General features: G+C 44.3%; 1 protein-coding gene and 1 pseudogene across 5 annotated transcripts in view; both read left to right on the forward strand.

Moving 5' to 3' along the window:
* Window positions 1–13,803, forward strand: part of MPRIP (myosin phosphatase Rho interacting protein) — a 161,085-nt gene that overhangs the window by 52,825 nt on the left and 94,457 nt on the right. The window lies entirely within an intron of this gene.
* Window positions 6,575–9,122, forward strand: LOC119062258 (protein lin-28 homolog A-like; annotated as a pseudogene).

Raw genomic sequence — 13,803 nt, forward strand, 5'->3', positions numbered from 1 at the left:
ACATGTATCTGTTCTGTTTGCTCATTCATTAACAGTTATTTGTGTGGTCACAGGTGTTTGTTCTTCAAGGATGCTGTGAGGGTAGCCTGTGCAGTGATTTGAAGGGGTAGAAGCGGGGAGAAGTCTGCTGTATAGACCCTCTGGTTTAGTAGTGTATGTGAACATCTGATAGCCTGGTAGCAGTTTTGGTCATGCTGGTTTCCTCCATATATTATTAGCCTTATCCTCTCTGGAAACAAACAAACAAACAAACAAACAAACAAACAAACAACAGTGTTTGCCTAATTTTAGAACGCATTCAGTTATTTGGTTTAAATTTTATAATAAACCCCCAAGTCAAGTATTCAAACTGTAACAACGCTAGAAATGATCTTTTCATAACTTCTTCGAGCAACACATAAACTTTCCTCCACCAGATGCCTTATTTGAGGTTGTTGAATTAGAGGAACAGTTCTTTCTTTCTAATGGTCTTGCCTAAGGAAGAAAATAATACATGAACACATCCTAAAGAGAAGTAGCACCCAGAGCTAACTGCTTACCTAAGGGCCCAGGAGGTCAGTCTCTGAGACCTATGGAAGTTATTTTATACTCTCATTGGTGTGACAGTTGGGCAGTATTTTGGAGGGTTATGTAATGTTATCCATTTCTCTTCCTGTACCTCAGTATTTACCTTGGGATCTTACTATGCTCCCCAACATAAACAAAGGTGGAAAATGGGCTCCATGGGAATTTTAAAAGCATTGTTGGGGCTTCCCCCCCCCGAGTAATATATGCATATATTTTACAGTCATATAGTGTAACCAGAGGCTTGTAATGCGAATCCACTATCCTGCCCCCTTCTTCACTACTCCTGAACCTGTTCCCAGAGGAAGTAGAGCTAGAGAATTCTAATACCTCTGTGTAAGTCACACATTTATATTGTTACTTCTTGAGTTTTTGAAGATAGGAATTAGTTCTTTCATCTGTGGGGGTTTGCCACACACAACACACACCTACATGTGTGCAGACACGTATGTATTGTTGCATCTTTCTTCAGCCTTTCTCTATCCTATCAATATACTTAATATTAGGGTTGAATCAATCTCTAAATGACTGTGTGTTTAAATTACTATGACTGTGTGGAAAGTGTACATTCAAGTCATGTAGGAAACTAGGATTGTAGTTCTTTTCACATTTAGTTTCTCTTGCAGTTAATAATCACCTCCCCCATCTTCATTGTTTGTCTGTTTAACCTTAGTTGAACTCTTAACTTTTTGACAGAACTATAAAAATCCTTAGTGTGGGCAAGTACCTACTACAATGATTCTTTTTTTTTTCCAAAGTAACATTCTCGCAGAGCCTTCAATCTTCTTGTTCCCTTTGGACTGACCCTTCTCCAGGCTTGCTGCAGAGCTCTTGACCTGGGTTTTGCTTCCCACCTGGAAGTTCCATTTCTTTCTCTCCTGGGTGTCTTAGATGAACCTCTTTGTTTGTTTGTTTACTTCTCCATTTGGTGAAGCCCCTTGACAAAAGCACATGGGAAAAAAAATTTTGGAGAGCTTGTATGTTGGAAAATGCCTTTCTTACCCACACTCTTGACTGGTAGCTGGACTGGTTATATAATGTTAGATAGGAAATAATTATCCTTGGAAATTTAAAGGCATTCTTCTTTGTCTTTAACTCCCACCATCACTGTTCAGAAGTTCATATACAAAGGCTCTGATTCCTGATATTTTGGTAAATAAATGGAATTTTCTCTCTGAAAACTTTAGGAACTTTTTGAATTGAGTTCTAAAGTTACATGAAGATATGCCTTGGCATGGGTATGCGTTTTTACATTGAGCTACAAGCCAGTGTATATGCTGGTGTGGAGAGTTCTGTCCTTGTGGTCCAGAAAGTTTTCTTGTATTTTTTCCTCTGTTAATTTCCTTTGCTTCATTTTCCTAGAATTCCTGTTATTTGTCTGTCTGTAATTTTATTATCTTTTTTGTATCACTTTATCATGCCTGAGATTTTGTTAATCTTGTGTTAAACCCTTTGTTTGTTTCTTATGCCAGTGATCATATTTTTAGAGCTCATATTTTGTCCTCTGTGCCCCTTTTTATCTTTTTATAGCATTTTATTCATGTTTCATGAATGCAATACTTTTTCTTTTAATTTCAGTTATTTTGAAGTTTTATTGTCTCTGGTCTGATTTGCTCTCTTCTTAGTTCCCTTTCTGCTTAATTTGGTCTTGGTCTTTTTAAAATGAGTGGTGACTCTTAGCTGAGTAGCTTGTATTTAAGAAGGAGATTGCAGGGTATATGTGGGTGTACTGACTGGTTGGGCTTTACTTTAGAATGACAGGCAGAGAACTAGTGACTTTGGGGAAACTTTCAAATGTGTCTAAATACAAAACCTCTTAGCTCTAGGCTATGGAGAAAGCCAGTTAGTGGTCTTTCTGTTGGGCTGCTTAGTTTCCCCAGACAAGGTCCTCTCACTCCAGTCCAGGGAGATGTATAGGCAACAGAAGGACTTAGAGTTTGGGGGGGGTGGACCTCAACTCTCAGGGTGCATACTTCTACTGAGCTTCCACCCTCTCTTCCCACAGCAGTGCCTGCTGCCACCTAGTCCAGAGCCTTTCCAGAGACCCACCCTCTGGTAGCTGTTGGTGGGAGCTGGGACCCTGGGATTTCGGGCTCCGTTCACAGGTGCTGACCTGTTCTTCTGCGGTCGGCCTCCCTGGTAGTCAGAGAGGTCTGGAGCCTCCAGGCCTTAATCTTTCTAGAGTTCTAGGACAGTGCTGGCCTATTTCCTCCTGGTTCCCTCCAGAGGCTTTCTCTGCTCTACTTAGTCACTTTCCATGCACACAGCTGCTTCCTACATTCCAAAATTTAAGTAATATTCCCATATCTGCTGCTGTCTCCTCTCTAGTTTCTTGTCCTTCAGAATTTATATCTTTTAAGAATTCCTTTGTGGTCATTTTTATTAGGATTTTAGCGGGGACTTGAACATGTTTAGCCATGTTTACCTGGCAGTCCCACTGCTGCATTTCATGGCTTGCTGTGCACAATGAGGGTGCATGCTGGTTGATGTTCAGGGTGGGTATCGCCTTCCTGCCTCCCCACCCCTTTTTCTGTGCTGTTGTTATTTTCTGTCCTGTGTGGGTCATGTTCCTCTGGGTCCCTATAGTTTCTTGTGTGTGTGTGGTGCTGGGGTGTGTGTATGTCTGAGAGTAAATGTATGTGTGCCTGCCAGGAGACATGTATGTTTTCAGCTTCTGAATTAACTGTACTGTCTATACCTTTTTTGAGGAAGAGATACTTTCATAAATAGTTGAAATTACGAGTCTTCTGGTTCAAACCAACGGGTTAATGATGACTGCTGTTCCAAAAAAGTTAGAGAGAGACCGTTTATCTAATCTCCTCTAGTGAATGAGGCCCTTTACTGATGGGGCCCAGCTACTTCTTACACCAACAATAAGACCCTTGTTGTCATGGACCAGTCAGGCTCTGCAACTGATATTCTGGCTGCCTTGAGAAATGCCATCAGGGAGATCTATGGCTTGGGCCTGTCCTTATCCCAGGGCCACATAGACAAGCCCACATAGTGCTGTTGTATTTTCCTTCTTCCCACATTAAATGTTTTCCCGATGACTCTCTTCTGGGGACCTTCGGAAACCATGCGAGAGGCTGAATTCATTCATTCACTTACTGTTTGGTTGTTTACTGGCTGTGTGCCATGGGCAGGCTGGTAGCTGGAAAAATAAAGACGAGAAAGGGTCCTTGCCCTCCAGTAGCTAACTTCTGTAGTCAGGAAAATGGAGGGGTCACCCATCATGGGTTACATAAGTGCTGAGGGGGGTGGAAGAGAGAGAAAGAAAGAAACACACACATACAACCCCTATTCAGCCACAGGAACCAGGCTGGTGAACTCTGGGGCTTCCTGGGAGAAGCAAACTGGGGATAATCTGGAGGTGGAGAGGGAGGTACTTCTTATTAGAGAGAGTGTCTGACACTGAGGTTGGGACCAGCCAAAGCTCCCAGGTGGTGGGAAAAGCTGGGGCTAAAGAAAAAGTGGTTTCTCACCCCTACTACCAGAAATAAAGTACGTATATTCATGGTGAAAACTTTGGGAAATGAAAAAGCATGCAGACAACAAAGTTGCCCATATATTACCCAAAGATAAAAATCTATTGATATTGTGGTTTTGTGTACTTATCTCTTGGGGTGTTGTATACTTATCTGAGGCCTAAAATTAAGAATTAAAAAAAAATCTGTCATCTTTAATAGAACTGTTCTAACAGTTCTCATGTCGCCATTGGAAGTATAGTCTTTACTAGCTACATACTCTTCCATCAGATGGATGTTTGTTCTGTTGTTTACTGTTGGATGTTTATGTTGGGTTCAAGTTTTTTCTTTTCTTTTTATATAATTCTTTAGCACAGACTCCCGGAGTGTGGTTCCGAGTGTGTACATTTTGGAGGCAGTTGATAGTTGTTGCCAGATTGTATTCCGGAAACACTGCACTTCATTGGCAGTGGAAAGCCGTCTAAGGTCACTCACTTACTCATCCATTTTCCTCATGTCCAGGTCCTACATCCTGTTTGTGTAGCTGTTGGGGAGATTTTAGAAAGGTGCTTCTTGAGTGAGGTACCCCACAGAGGTTTAAGAGTATATTTGTGGTCTTAAAGAACTGAGGTAGCCTTACTTATTGGAAGCTTGCAGATAATTGAAAATGTGTATTTTAGGTTGCATTTGATCCTTCCACTGTTGACCAGAATCTGCACAAAGGGAGCTGGAGTGACTGGCACCTCACCCCACCCACTGTGACCCCTTCTTCTGAAAGTCGGGCGGGCTGTTGAGGACACCCTATGCGGTGGGTGGGAGGTAGGGTGCTGCACCCAATGTCCTGCCCTAACCCAGTGCCACGCAATGCTGCTGTGAGGTGGTGACATTTGCGCAGCTTGTATAAATGCTGAAACTGACCAGACAGCAGTAGCAGAGTGGAGAGTAACCTGCAGGGATCTCAGCTCTCAGCTTCTCTCTCCTCTTCCTTAGAGTCCAGTCCTACCCATGCCACACTCCAGGCCCCTTGCTCTGAACCCCATCCATTTGGCCTTTCAGTATTGGGATTGAACCAGAGTCATTTCTGGCCCCAGAATGTCCCTGCTCACTTAATTCCCATGTCTCTAAAAATATCCGAACCACTTCCTGTACAGTCTCCTCCCTATAGAATCTGATTCTCCCCTTGCCCCTCAACTTAGGGGAAGAAATAAGATCTCCCTCTCATTGCTCTCTCCAGGCTCAGAATGGAATAAGAAATACTGAGTTTCCACAGTTAAAAGGGGGGAATTGCCTTTGTTCCATCTGGAGGACTGCCATTGCACCTAGGTCCAGGTCTACACTGGAAGGTCCTGCCTCCTGCTCCGATATGGGATTCAAGGAGGAAGAAAGAGGGGGGCAAGTGTGCAGACCCCTTTCATCCTTCTGTGTGTTGGGTGGCAGGGAGCCTGCAGTGAGTCTTGGCGTGGGAGTGAGGTTGGGCTCTTGGGTCCCTGGCTGTGAGCCTGCCTGTTCAGCACAGACCAAAAAGGAGACTGTGGGAAGTCTCCAGCCTCCAAGCAGCTTGAGGCTTCCAGAGCTTTCTCAGGCATTCCTGCATTGGGACAGAGCCTTAGATCCCTGCCCTGCCCCACTTGCAATTCTTGGATGCTTGCCTAATTGAGGCTTTATTTATTTCCACATTTTCCCAGCTCTGTATACAAAACACAAGCAAGTGGGTGAAGCCTACAGATACTCTGAGAGTATGGGGGTGGGGTAAATGGGTGGCTGGGAGGGGAGGAATACTCAAGGGTCTGCTCCCTTCTTTCAAGAGAGCTGTGGAAGGGAGGAGCAGGGAGAGGGAGCTAGGACAGAGCAGCTGCCAAGCAGAGTAGCTATGGGAAGAATTCTACCCCCCCAAACCCCAAAATAGCCATGTCAAAGGCATAAGCTTTGCAAATGGGGAACCAGCTGAAAACTGTTTGCTCCTCCTCTTCCCTCTTCCATCCAGGCCCCTTCTTTCTAACCTCTTGCCCAGTTACAGAAGGAATGGCTCACCCAGTACTGCGCCCTCCCTGGTTCCAGCAGAGAACTCCCAGTGTAACGGAATCCCATCTGAGTGCACTGACAGGCACCATGTCCTTATGGGAAAAGCCATCCCTTTATTTGCTCTTCTTGTAACTTTGAATTTTCCTACTTAGATTTGTTAAGGTGTTGCAAACCTTTAGCTAAAATGTAGACAATTAAAAAATACATAAAGAGTGGTTTGGATCTTGAAACTAAGGGTAGCACTTATATGCAAAAGAGCAGATGCCATGAAAACGGCTGCTTTTTCCAGTTATAAAATTAACATATTTATTCTACCAATTTTGTCAAATCAGGGAAGTACAAAGATGAAAAGGCAAACCAACTATCCACAGAAATCCTCTGATGTGAACATTGTGGAGTTTAAATGATGACAGGCCCTTTTTTGTTTTACTGGTTTAGAGTTAGTCCCAAAGGAGAACTCCTTCCAGGTGCCACACCTCTGATGTCAGCTTGTCACGTCAGTAATCAGCAGGGAGTGTTCAGGAATGGGCCAGCCTTCTGGAGGTGCCGTGTATCTGCTCCCCTGGGCATGGGGCTGACTCTTGGAAGCTGTCTTACTTCATTTGGGCCTGTATAAGTTCCATAGACTGAGTTTCTTATAAACAGTAGCAATTTATTTTCATAGCCCTGGAGTCTAGAAGTCCCAGATCAGATGTAACATGGTTAAGTTTTGGGGAGGGTCCTCTTCCAGGTTGCAGATGGCTGACTCCTATCCTCACAAAGCAGAAAGCAGAGGATACAAGCTCTCTCCTGGATTCTAGAAGGGCACTAATTCCGTTCATAAGGGCTACTCCCTCATGACCTCATCTAATCCCAGTCACCTTCTAGAGACCACACCTCCTAATACCAGAGTAGGGTTTCAAAATAGGAATTTGGGGGAAGGACAAACATTCAGAAAATGAGAGGCCTTTGGTGACTCTGGTCAGGTTTCACCTCTGCACAGCAGCAGTCCTGGGCAGAAGGTTGCATAAATGGACACAAGTGTGGGGTGGTAACGAGTCACTCCGGAACTCACAGCTCATTAGTCCAAAGGGATTCTGACTTGAGATCCAGGCTATTTAGAGTTCCTCCTGAATGCCCCAGGTAAATCTGGCCAGAATTGGAGTCCAGTGTGCACACATCGTCATTGGGAAGACAGCACAACCGCTTGGGCAGTCCAGATGCACAAGTCACTTCAAGCAAGGTTTTTCCCCACCATGGAACCAGCCAAAGTGGAACTGAATTGAATGAGTCTATCCTCAAGAAATCTGTAGGAAATAGTGCTGGGGAAGATGTAGCTGCCTCTTCTCTGAGCTACACCTTTGCCTCTGGACTTCTCTGGAGCCAACAGCCACCGATCCTAGGGCCCAGGGTGGCAGGCTTAGCCGACTACCATGGGCTCCAGCAGTTTGCAGGTCGCCTGCCAAGGCACTAGTAGCTGTGGCCTTGGTAGCAGAGGAGCTGCTGCTGCTGCTGCATGGTGCTGGCATCTGAAAGTGGTTCAATGTGGGCATGGGGTTTGGCTTCCTGTCCGTGACCACCCATGCAGGGGTCATGCTCGACCCACCAGTGGATGTCTTTGTGTACCAGAGTAAGCTGCACATGGAGTGATTCTGGAGCCTGAAGGAGGGTGAGGTGGTAGAGTTCACCCTTAAGTGGTCCACCAAGGGCCTAGAATCTATTCGAGTCACTGGCCCTGGTTGGGTGTTCTGTATTAAAAGTGAGAGATGAGCAAAAAGGAAGAATGTGCAGAAGTGCAAATCAAAAGGAGACAGGTGTTACAACTGTCGAGGTCTAGACTATCATGCCAAGGAATACAAGCTGCTACTCCAGCCCAAGAAGTACCACTTCTGCCAGAGCACCAGCCATATGGTAGCCTCATGTCCATTGAAGGCCCAATGGACCCCAGCTCACAGGGAAAGCCAGCCTACTTTTGGAATGAAGAAGAAGAGATCCATGGCCCTGCCCCACTCCCAGATGCCCAGAACTGAGCTACAGTGTGTTCAGAGCCTATCCTTTTGTGATCAGGAAGTTTCAAGGAGCAGGCATCAATCAGCAGAATGGAGAAAGTGGGGGCAGGGTGGGTAAAGGGCAGTTGGCACTGCCATGTATCTCAGGCTGGGTTCTACAGCCTCAACCCCTCTTTCTTGGTTGGGAGGAGAGGGGAGGCAAAGGAACTCCAACCACGTTCTATCCAAATGTATGTGCGGCCTTTGGGGGAAATCCCTCTGTGTGTGCTTTATTTGAGTCTCCAGCGTTTGAAAGTGATCTGGAGAAGGAAGTTGTTTTCTTTTTAAAGAAGGATATGTAATGATAATATTTCCCTTGTCAGAATGAAAGATTAACATGAAATCAGATTGATGAACCCAGCCCACAAACGATTACATTCTGTGGGAGGGAATCTCTCAGGGATACAGCAGGATTTTTCCTTATCCCCCACTCTTTGGATATGGTGCTGAGAATTGCCCCAAGCAATGGGTTGTGACTGTAGGCAAAGGGAATGGTTGGGGAACAGCTGTAGACCTGCTTGCCCCTAAGCTCACCCCCACCCCCTTTCTGGGCCAGTACAATTTTCTGTGGTATGTTGGATAACTGCACTTTGGGTCCTACTTTCTTCAGGATGCCAGCTGCACTAGTTGTGTGCAAATGATGTATCTTGTGCATTTTAACTTTTTTCTTTTTTTAAAGATTTTATTTATTCATTTTTAGAGAGGGGGGAAAGAAGGAGAGAAATATCAATATGTGGTGCTTCTCCCGTGCCCCATGTACTGGGGACCTGGCCCCCAACCCAGGCATGTGCACTGACTGGGAATTGAACTGGCAACCCTTTGGTTCGCAGCCTGTGCTCAATCCACTGAGCCACACCAGGCAGGGCTTAACTTTTTTTTTTTTGTAACATAAATATCCTGGTTTAGTATTTTTGTGTACTTTAATCTAAAGCCCTCATTTCTGCACACTGTGTTCTCAGGTACATGAGCAATCTCAAGGGTAAGTGGGCAGCAGTGCTGGGTCTGCACAGCAGGAATACTTGTTTTTATCATCAGGGAGAACAACTACTTGGAGAGTGTAGCCTATTGAACTACCTCCTTTTTGCCAATTAGAGCTGGGTTTTCTGCCATAGTGCCTTCTTGAAACCCTTCCATCTTCAGTGTCTTGTAGAAGACTAGATTTTAACTGGGTGGCCCCGTTACTTGATCTCCTTCTACTGGAAGATTGCAGATTGGTCTGAACAGGAATAAGTGGTTACTGCAGAGGTTAGGAGAGGTGGGGCTAGGTGAAAGGCACAGAAGGGAAGCTAAGATCAGGTGAGGGTTACCTGTGTATGTGCAACCAAAGATTCCTGTTCCAGACCTCTAGTTCCAGGGTTTGGGACTCATATTACACACCAGATCCGTCCCTTACTGGTTTGGGCTAGGCTTACCACGCACAACAAGGGATGTGTGTGTGCATGTTAAAAACAAAAACAGGTTAATAAAGATAGGTTTTAAAAACAGACAGTGACCAGAGGGGATAGGGGAGGGAATTTCAGGGGGAAAAGGGGAAGTATTTACAGGAACTAGTATAAAGGACACATGGACAACAACTAAGGGGATGGAAATCGGAGGGAGGTGGGGACCACTGGGGGGGGTGGGCTGAGATGGGAGTAAAAAACAAAACTGTACTTGAACAATAATGAAATAAATTAAAAAAAAATAAAACAGTACCTCTGTACCCACTTTGAACTGTCCAAGAATGGATGTATGAAGCAACGACTAAATTCCTCAACTTTTAAAAATTCTTTGCTTTTCCTCTTGGCCTCCATAAAGACCATAAGTGATGGCTTCTTTGTGATGCCCAGAGCCAGTGTCCTGCCCTGCTGCAGCAATAATTAGTGTCATAGTAGCTGAAGGAGAAAAGCGGGTTTCATGTACATATTGTGAGATCACCAAAAACCTACCTGACTGTGTTGAAACGGGGCAAATGTAATAGAATGCATTGGATTATGTGTGTCTGATTCTGGGTTCTTGTCTCCTGCAATTGCTCCCTCCTCTAGTTAATGTATTTGCCTAGGCTTTGTAGGACCATACAGTAGCTGATTTTGGTGATTGCAAAGTGGCCTAGTTTGTGTAAATGTGTTGGTCTTTCTCCATGTTCTTTTGAGGTTTTATCATTTACAGACTTCTTTTTGTATTGAGAAAAATAGCTAAAGGATCTTTGACAAAAGGTTCTGTACCAGGCAAAAAGGATCTAAAACGTAAGCTTGGGGCCCCTCTTGAAGTGGGGGTCTTGAATCATCCTTTCTTTTGTTTCCTCTTCCCCTCTTTTCTATTTTGGACCAGATCTTCTGCCATAAAAACTTGACTCCTACCCCATCTCCTCTTTTATCTGCACACCCCCACACACACACAAAAGCCCCCATACCCGCACACACATACATTAAATGTATGGGTGTCACCCCATCTCTTAAATGATTTGTGAAGACACTTCTCCAAGGAGGACATACAGAGGATCCAGAGACACATGAAAAGATGCTCAGTATCACTAGCTATCAGAGAGATGCAAATTAAAACCACAATGAGATACTACTTTACACCAGTTGGAATGGCCATCATAAACAAAGCAACAAACAACAAGTGTTGCAGAGGTTGTGGAGAAAAGGGAACCCTAGTTCATTGTTGGTGGGATTGCAGACTGGTACAGCCACTATGGAAAACAGTATGGGTTTTTCTAAGAAAACTAAAATAAAAATGAATCTGTCTTTTGACCCAGTAATTCCACTGCTAGGATTATATCCTAGGAACCCTGAAACAATAATCCAAAAGAACCTATGCACCCCAATGTTCATAGCAGCACAATTAACAATAGCCGAGAAGCAACCTAGGTGCCCATGAGTAAATGAATGGATCCAAAAACTATGGTACATTTACACAATGGAATTCTATGCAGCAGAAAGAAAGAAAGGAGCTCCTACCCTTTGCAACAGCATGGATGGAACTGGAAAGTATTATGCAGAGTGAAATAAGGCAGGCGGTGAAAGACAAATACCATATGATCTCACCTTTAACAGGAACCTAAACAGCAAAACAAACGAGCAAAAATAACCAAAGACGAGACTTCTGGCCAACATGGAGGTGTAGGTGGAAACACTGCCTCCTCGCACAACCAAATTTAAGGACAACAAAGATTTAGAAACAAAAAACACAACCAAAACAGACAGAAAATTGAACTCTGTGGAAGTTCAACAACAACGAACCATTCATCCAGATGGGTAAGAGGGGCAGAGTCAGCGACAGAGCGGGGTCAGGCAGGAAAGATCAGTGGACCGACCCAGGAGCACAAGCAGTGGTTGGCAGGTACCAGGGGCGGGGTGGCAATGGGAGGACCCAATGAGGGTACAGGGCGGCTGGCTGACCGAGGTCACACGCATTCGAGTGCAAATAAACCAAGCGAGGCAGCAAACAGTGAAAAAGACCACTCAGGCTAGGGCCCCAGCGATGGGAATTAGAGCCTGAAAATACCAATTGGAAACACTCTTGGGGTCGAGGTGCTGGGTGAGTTCATTGGAGAGACCCACAGGGTCCTGGAGGGTACACAAGCCTACATACCTGGGAACCAGCACCAGAAGGGCCCAATTTGCTTGTGGGAAGCAGCAGAGGGGACAGAGATCTGAGAGAGAGAGGAACAAACACCATTGCCCCTCTCTGACCCCGCCCCCACATATAGCATCACAAACCAGCAACTAGGTCACCCCACCCTGGTGAACACCTAAGGCTCGAACAGACCAAAATATTATGGCTCAAGAACAGCGCAAAGCCCCAGAGCCAATACTTCTAAGCGACCAAGAGATAGCCAGCCTATCAGATGCACAGTTCAAAACACTGGTGATCAGGATGCTCACAGAACTGGTTGATTTTAGTCACAAATTACAGGAACAAATGAAGGATAAACTAATTGAAATGAAGGGAAATGCACAGGAAACCAATAGTGATGGAAAGGAAACTGGGACTCAAATGAAAGGAGTGGATCAGAGGAGGAAAAAAATGACCAAACAGAAAAGAATGAAGAAACAAGAATTCAAAAAAATGAGGAGAGTCTTAGGAACCTCCAGGACATCTTTAAATGCTCCAACATTCAAATTTAGGGGTACCAGAAGGGGAAGAGGAAGAGCAACAAGTGGAAAACTTATTTGAACAAATAATAGAGGAGAACTTCTCAAATCTGGCAAAGGAAATAGACTTCCAGGAAATCCAGGAAGCTCAGAGAGTCCCAAAGAAGTTGGACCCAAGAAGAAACACACCAAGGCACATCATAATTATATTAGCCAAGATTCAAATGAAGGAGAGAATCCTAGAAGCAGCAAGAGATAAGGGGACAGTCACCTACAAAGGAGTTCCCATCAGACTGTCAGTGGATTTCTCAAAAGAGACCTTACAGGCAAGAAGGGGCTGGAAAGAAGTATTCCAAGTCATGAGAGGCAAGGACCTACATCCAAGATTGCTCTATTCAGCAAAGCTTTCATTTAGAGTGGGCAGATAAAGTGCTTCTCACATAAGGTGAAGTTGAAGGAGTTCATCATCACCAAGCCCTCATTATATGAAATGTTAAAGGGACTTATCTAAGAAAAAGAAGATAAAAAAGATGAACAGTGAAAGGAGCAAATAACTATGAGCAAACTCATAGTTATTAACAACCACACCTGAAACAAAAGCAAACTAAGAGGACAGCTAGATCAGGAACGGAACCATAGAAATGAAGATCTCATGGAGGGTTAGCAACAGGGGAGTGGGAGAAGGAGAAGGGGGGAGAAGGTACAGAGAATAAGTAGCATAGATGGTAGGTAGAAAATAGGGGAAGGGCAAAAATAGTGTGGGAAATGTAGAAGCTAAAGAACTGTGACACATGGACATAAACTAAAGGGGGGGATGGTGAGGGAGGGGTGTTCAGGATGGAGGGGAATGCAGCAGGGGAAATGGGACAACTGTAATGACATAATCAATAAAATATATTTGTAAATAAATAAATAATATAACCAAAGGCACTCAAATACAGAACAGGCTGACAGTGACCACAGGGGGAGAGGGGAGGGAATTTCAAGGGAAAAGGGGAAGAGTTTTACAGGAACAAGTATGAAGGACACATGGACAAAAACTAAGGAGGGTGGAAATGGAAGGGAGGTGGGGAGCACTGGCAGGGAGGGCTGGGATGGAAGTGAAAGACAAAAAACTGTACTTGAACAACAATTAAATAATTTATTTTAAAAATTCTGAAGAAGTGAAAAATACTCCATTCCTTTTTCGCAAACACCCTGAGTCCAGACCTTTCCTTGATAGGTGATTCAGGATAAACACTTAGATTGCTGTGTTTTAATCTCTAATCCTAGGGTAAAGTAGCAGTGAGGGTCCTTTCATGTGTAAAGTGGGGTTGAGAAACCAAGAAAGGGAAGATGAGTGTATATCCAAGTTACTCAGGAACTTTTATTCAGGTGCAAAAATCTTAGGTCAAAGCAGCCACAAGATTGTTTAATAGGAGATGGATGAATATAACTCAAGTTTACTGCTAGAAACCAAAGCTTTGTGTGAAATTTTGAATTTATGGGGCAGGAGGGAGGGAGGGTAGGAAAACATGCACCTGTCTGTTCTTTCCTCGATTCCTTCTCATTTTTTTTAAAATATATTTTATTGATTATGCCATTACAGTTCTATTTCCCCCCTTCATTTCCCTCCACCCTGCACACCCCCTCCCCCACCATTCCCCC

Source organism: Artibeus jamaicensis, unplaced genomic scaffold, assembly GCF_021234435.1.
Source record: "Artibeus jamaicensis isolate MK-2021 breed Jamaican fruit bat unplaced genomic scaffold, CSHL_Jam_final contig_419, whole genome shotgun sequence".
Lineage (NCBI taxonomy): Eukaryota > Metazoa > Chordata > Mammalia > Chiroptera > Phyllostomidae > Artibeus > Artibeus jamaicensis.